General features: G+C 41.1%; 1 long non-coding RNA gene across 1 annotated transcript; it reads right to left on the bottom strand.

Annotated features, from left to right (window-relative positions):
* On the bottom strand, nucleotides 1–2368 carry LOC118471526 (uncharacterized). The gene is made up of 6 exons (XR_008603612.1): nucleotides 1857–2368; nucleotides 1589–1720; nucleotides 1333–1458; nucleotides 1017–1092; nucleotides 654–900; nucleotides 1–383 (listed from the first exon to the last, which is right to left on the bottom strand). It is a non-coding gene; the product is annotated as an uncharacterized LOC118471526 (long non-coding RNA).
* Between the last annotated feature and the right edge of the window lie 4981 nt (nucleotides 2369–7349).

Genomic DNA, 7349 nt, shown 5'->3' with positions numbered 1-7349 from the left:
GCAACCTTTCAAACATGCAAATGCTGTACAGTTTGTCTGAGTCACAGATGTTTATGAGAAACCAGTGGTTTGAAAACACATTTTTAGACTAACATGATTTTCTAATCATAGAATAAGGCTACAGGAAGAGTCCATAATGTCAAATGTTCGAACAAACAGATACAGTTCTCTTGTTTTGGCTTTTTATTTAAGACTCTCTCTTATTGCAGTTTGATCAGATCAAACATTTGGCAGCAGTGTGGAGGAAAAAAAACTTCCTGTTGCCAGGAAGTTGAAAAAAAAACCTCCGTTTGGAATGAGGGTACAGAGGAGGGAGAGAACATGAACTCTTTGCAGGTGGGTGAGGAGCTGATCTAAACTTATAGCTCCAGATCCAGAGGAACCTGCAGAGAGGACCAGACACAAAGTTAGTGACGTACAATGGTGGCATCTAACTGTAAGGAGAGGAGATGAGGAGAGGGGAGGGGCTCAGTGCATCATGGGAAGTCCACCAGCAGCCTGGGTTGCTGTATTTACATTTGGAGAAAAAACAATGAATGGAGTCTCACATTGAAATGTAATGTTGAAGCTGTCGTTCAGAGCATCTATGTCTATAGTAAAGATATCCACTGAAATGACTTTAACTGTAGACACATTTCATTTGAGGAGTTTACCTTCGGAGTAATCTGGAGCTCTTCTTCTTGGGTCTGTTTCTTCTTCTTCTTGGGTCTGTTTCCTCTTCTTCTTGGGTCTGTTTCTTCTTCTTGGGTCTTCTTCTTCTTCTTGGGTCTTCTTCTTCTTGGGTCTGTTTCTTTTTCACTCTTTGATGCTGTTATTCATCTTCCTCCTGTTCTCTGACATGTTTCTTCTGTCGTTGATCGTCTGGAGGCTCATCGAACTGTTTCTTTATCTTCTTAGATTCTGAAGTCACAGCGTTGGGAGAAAAGAATCACAGACACGTGTGTGAGATTCACATTCAGTAGGAGTATATAAGAATACACTGTCACTAGGTTCATTGTATTTACATTGGTACCAACCTGCTGGTCGTCTGGTTCTTTCCATCCATGTTCTCTCTGTGGCTGTGTGGCTTTTTCTTTGTACTCCGACTTCCTCCTGCAATCCAAACACATACATGGAAGGTTAACTGGTGATTCTGAACTAAATCTGACGGCTTAGTGTGAATGGTTGTCAGTCTCTTTGTGATCGCTCTGAGGTGGACTGGTGACCTGAAACCCCTGCAACTCTATATAGGATAAAAGATGTAGCTAATGGATGGATGATGTCCTTTGTTATAGGCCACAACAGACACAAAATAATGAAACACAACAGAATTAGATCTCTTTGTTGTCTCACCTTTTGTGTCACTATAATAAGCATCCCCTCTTCCATTGTCTCAGTTCACATACTGTGGCTGCTCTTGATCTAGTTTCTTGTCCTGATCTGATCCTTCATTTTACTGGGTGTCTTGGAGAGAGAGCTCTAAAGAGAGCAAAAACACAGCAAGATGGTTCATTAAATCACAGATAAATAATTGCATTTGAGCCATAGAACTGAACATGCTCATATTAACATAAAGCATCTAAAGAGCCAGTTCACTCCATGGACTCACCTTGTTTTAGTTGAGTGGTCTCACATCTCATGCACTGCTCCTGGATCTAGTTCCCATCATCCTTTTCTTCTTAATGACTTTTTTCTCCTTGATGTTCCATCCTTGTTGAAATCGTTGGGGGCCAGGAAACAGCTATTAAAAAAAAAAACACGTAGATTGATTTTTCCATCGACTCTGACAGAACTACATTCTCTCAGTCAGTGATGTACAGTATACTAAATCCCTGTGTAAACATGCAGTATGTGTAGGGTGATTCTTTGTAAAGTACCAGTGCATTCTGCTCCTTAGAAAGTTGTCCTGTCATCTGGTTGCAGTCTCTGGGGTCGTCTCTGGTGGGCTCGGTTGGTCATCTTCATGGGTCTGCTGGGGCTGGAAAAAACAACAGGAGACCATGTCAGAATATTGCTCACCTCCTATTGGATATTTAAAAACTTTGTTTATTATGAATATATAATCAAAACCTAAAACTTACCTTGTCACGGGCCACTGCTGTGCAGCGGCCCATGAAAGCTTCCTCCCCCCTCCCAGTGTGATTCCACTGAACTCTGGTCCTTGTCGCTGTGGAACTCCACTGTGGGTCCAGGATGGGACGCAGACACACATATTACTACTTCATGACATGCTGTCTGCATCCTTCTCACCTTTAGCCAGAGCGGAGTTTCACTGTGAGGGTGTTTATCCCCCCCAGATCCACCCACACCTCTGAAAGGCACCCTGACCCGAGTCCCACTGACAAGGACAGAGTTCAGTTGGAATCACACTCCATCCATCCATCCATCCATCCATCCATCCATCCATCCATCCATCCATCCATCCATCCATCCATCCATCCATCCATCCATCCATCCATCCATCCATCCATCCATCCATCCATCCATCCTCACTCCACTTGATCCTCTGTAGGGTCACGCGGGGCTGGAGTCTTTCCCAGCCGACTCAGGGCGAAGGCAGAGACACCCTGGACAGCTCGCCAGTCCATTGCAGGGCCACAAACAATAGATATTCAATTTAATTTCATTCAAATAAAGTTGGAATAGATCAGCCAGACATCATCACAACAGATTCATTCAAATAAAATCTGGTCAGATCGCATCCAACATAAATCACATTTTGCAAACGAACTATATACAATAAAACCAGAAAAAATGATTCAAATAAAGTCAGAATAGATTGATCAGACATCATCACAACAGATTCATTCAAATAAAGTCTGATCAAATCACAATCCAACATAAATCACACTATACAAAAAGAAAATATATTCAAATAAAGTTGGAATAGATCGATCCGACATCATCACAACAGATTCATTCAAATAAAGTCTGACCAGATCACATCCAACATAAATCACATTCAGTTAAACTTAAAAAAAAGAAACTGCACTTAAACTATAATAAATAAGAGTTTAAGTGCGAGACCTCTTACTTGGAGGTTGGTCTGCTGGAGGCTCAGCACCTCTCTTACCTGTCTGGCAGCTGTGCTGAGAGGAGGGTGGAGAAAGGGAGAGACGAGAGAAGAGGGGAGGGAGGAGAGAAACCATGGAGGAGGAGGAGGAGGAGGAGGAGGAGGAGGAGGGAGAGAGGAGGGGAGAAAGCATGGTGGAGGAAGAGGAGGAGGAGGAGGAAGGAGAGACAGGGTGAGGATGGTGTGTAAACATGGTGGTGGGTGTGAATGTGTGTTTGTGTGAGTGTGTGTGTGTGTAACCAGTTGGAGGATCGGTGGTTCGGGGCTCCAATGGAGGTCCCAAGTCCTCTGAAAACAGAAACAAAGCAATATTTCAAAGTGCTGCTGTCTGACCTCAGAGACTTTCTGCTCCTCACATCGTTCACTTGGTTCCATCAAACTAAACTGGATCCAGGTGAACACAGTGGTGAAGCTGCTCAGATGCTGCTGCTGCTGCTGCTGCTGTCGTGTCAAAGATGGACACCGATTGTTTTCCTCAATGTTTAGAGCACAGCTTCACAACACTGATAGAACATAAGATCTAAATGAGCAGCCTCAGAGGAGAACATGTTGCTGCACATTACAGGACACCTTCAGTCCCTGGAGCTACAGTACAATATAATAACTTTATTTATCCCCAAAGGGAAATTCAAGTGTCTGGGGTCTCATCAGTTTACTTTAGAATTAAATAGTCTAATTGCTGATGGTAAGATTTTCTAAATCTTTCTGTCCTGCAGCACAGGAATAGGAGCCGTTCACCACCGAGGTTTCGTTGCTCATTGAGGCAGATATGAAGTAGATGATCCATGTTTGTCAGAATGGCCTCCACCTTGCTCAGTGCACATCTCTCCTCATCTTCCAATGAGTTCAATTTGATTCCGACTACAGAGCCAGCTTTTTAACCCTGGTGTTGTCCTGCCCATCAAAATTGGCCCATTTTAGTTTGAAAATGTGGAAAAAATATATATTTTCACCGTGAAACTTCTGATGTCCACATTTTCAACATTTTTAGGAAATCTTTTAACAACAAGAATTTTCTTGCCAAATTTGGGGGATTTTTTAAAAAATAAAACTTTTAAGGAATTATTGAAATTTTCTTCCTGAAGGTTTTGCAAATTTTCAGCAATTTGGGGAATTTTTTTGCTGAATTTTTGGATTTTTTTCAGACAAGGAAACAATATTTTTTGGTGCCTGTAAATGAGGACAACAGGAGGGTTAAACCAAGGCAGGCAGCAAAGTTCCATTTTACACTGAGAGGACACTTTCTGGCTTTCAGGCTGTTTCTCACATTTCTGTACAAAGACCATTCCAAAATGAAAACTGCACAATTTCAATCCTCACTTTGTGTGTCTTTAGTCAGCAGAGACTAGAAACACACTCAGAGCTCTGAAGCATCACAAACCAATGTTCTGCCTGTTTTACTTCATCCTCATATTGTGTCTAGGTCACCGCTTTAAACACAGAATTACAATTTAGAAATGATTACCATCTGTCAGCACTTAATATAAGTATGTTTTTTTCAAAATAAGGAAATATCTGTAAAATGCTAATAGAAATAAATAAATACAGTGAAAATAGTGTGATTTTGAGGTCAAATGTCATCAAAGAACAAATTACCATTCATACAAATACAAATCTTTGATGCGGACATTATTTACCAGTTCTGTAAAGTTTTTATCATTTACCATCATTGTGCCAGTTTATGCAATCACATTTAGAAATGCTGACTTTGTATGATATAATAACAGTACATTAAAAAAAGCAACTGTTCAAACCCCTAATTTCTCACAGTGATTCCACCTCAACCAGTAAATACTAAATACACAGAACAGATTCAGATCCAGTCCCATGCAGCAGTGATGCATCCACACAGTAACATGTTAATAAAATCATTTCACTGGTGTCTCCACAATCAAACCACATAACCACATCGTATTAAAATGAACTTTAAATGTGACCGTTTGAAAAGAGGGTGAGAGCACCTTCACTGATTTCTTCACCTTTCGTGATACTACGTGTACTGTGTTTACAAGATGCTGCCACAATCTCCATCACCGCTAGAAAATACTCATCCAGCCAACCAGATGCAGCGCACAACACCGTATGCGTAATTACGCACTCTGAACCTCCGGTACCTTTACCAAGTCATGCGGAACCAACAACGAAACTTCTCCAAAATAGGCACACAAACGTGCGAGCTTCTCTCCAGGTTAGAAACTGGAAATCATCCAGTCACTCTCACAGTTCGATAAGAAAACAGAGGAACAGCTTGACTCGGAGTGAAAACACATTTCAGAGTGATCAACTAACAGCATGTGGAGTTTAAGGCTCCTAAATGATGACAAACGACAGATTCAACACAACAGCTGTTTGTCCGCTGACAGTCACACACTGACTTCAGGTCAGTTCACAACAACAAAAATCTAACGGAGTTTTTGAAGCAACATCTGAGCATCAGTTCACAAACAGGATCAGCTCTGAACTGAAAAGGACCCGATGCTCCGACATCTTCCATCAGATCAGATCAGCTGCTTTGTTTACACCTGCACGTTCTGACGTCATGACGTTCCCCCGAACGCTTCTCCAAAGACTTCCATCATCTCCGTGGTTACCAAAAATATGCATCTGTTATTTTATGAAAAATGGCCCAGTCGCCATCTTTGTCTAAAACTTTTAACCTTAAAACATAGAAATTATTTAACATGTTTTAAACCTTAAAATACGTTAAAAATGATCGGAAAAACACAAGTAATCCTTTATAAAATACAGATGTTTGATGTGGACAGCATTCAGAGCTTTTGCCTGTTTTCTAACAGTTCCCTTGTAAATGAATCATATTACTGGTCTCAGCACAAACAAACCAAAGAACCACATCACATGAAATAAATTTTACATCAGAAAGTTAGAAAAGAGCTTCTGAAGACCTTCAGAGGTCAGAACAGATCAGATTCTCAACATTTTATGAAAAATAGTAGTCGCCATTTTCCCAAAACTTTCAAAGTCAAATGTGGACAAAATGTACACTACTGTTCAAAAGTTTGGGCTCCATTAAATCACTTTAGCGCTTTGTTCACATATTTCAGGGTTTGTTTTTGTACAGTAAAACTCACAAATAACAATTTAACACCAAGAAACCATCAGCATCACCCAAACTGTGTTTTACAAACAGGCCCTCCAAATTCTGTTACTTAACAGACTTTAAATTCAACAAATTATTCTCATTTTTGGACTGAAACGGCTTTCAAAGTGTCCACAGAGATCAGGATGAGTGAGACAGGAAAAGCATGAAATGAAGTTTCTTACCTGAATGCAAACTGCAGGTGCTTCTCTGAAAACTGGTGCTTTCTCCGGCTGGTTCTGGTTCTTCTTCTTCTTTCGATGATCTTCTGAGGTTGGTCTTCAGGAAGGTTGTTCTCAAAATGCTTTGCCGATCAGGTCAATTTGCAAAAGGTCCAGACAAAGTCCAAGTGCAAAAAGTGGCCGATCGAAGGTCTGTGGGCCTTTTATATGCGTTCGGAGCGTTTCCATGGTTTTAAATAATGCACGCATGCGCCTGGGCCTGAGGAATTTTGATATGAAGTTCAATAAATGTTCTATTATGTCAACTTATTTGTTTCTAAACTTGACTTTCTCCATGTATACGCAGGAGTTTACCCACAGTTCACCTGCAATCACACATCTAAAACAGTCTAATCACCGTTTGTGCGTAAGGACGATTTGTCTTCATAAAATTGTGCTGACACTCTGATGGAGCTCAGGATTCATCCAGTGAAGCTTTAATACAAATAATTCCACCCTATAAAACTTCAATCTGTGCGTAACAGCTGACATGGTGTGTGCAAGTCCACAGAATGTTATTTATCGTCTGACCTCAGTCAAGTGACCGCTGCTGCGCCACGTGCGTAAATGCGCTTAAAGACGCACTGATGGTTTCTGCTGCTGTGATGCTGCAGGTTTTTATTAAAATCAGAGAAAACAATGTGGCACACAGCAGCTGTGGGCAGCAAACAGGACCTCTGAAGGTATTTTAATGTTTGCTGAATCCACAGTGACTTTCAGTGAAACCTTAACTACGTTTTGATTTCTAACATTAATCCAACTGGTTCCACATCTGTCTGAGTCACACTATGAACTGGATTTTGACAGACATCTCAATATGTTATGAAGAAGATGCCACCGCTTGGATCTACCCCCTGGGGTGACGGAGTGTGATGTTGAAAGAGCAAAAACAGTCCAGGAATCATCACTGATGATGTGTTCAGGTGCATCAACATGACAAGTGTAGCAGACAGCCAATGATAGGAGCGAGACGATGAAC

This window comes from Amphiprion ocellaris, chromosome 12, assembly GCF_022539595.1.
Source record: "Amphiprion ocellaris isolate individual 3 ecotype Okinawa chromosome 12, ASM2253959v1, whole genome shotgun sequence".
Classification (NCBI taxonomy): Eukaryota; Metazoa; Chordata; class Actinopteri; family Pomacentridae; genus Amphiprion; species Amphiprion ocellaris.
This window is presented reverse-complemented; position numbering and strand designations above follow the sequence as displayed.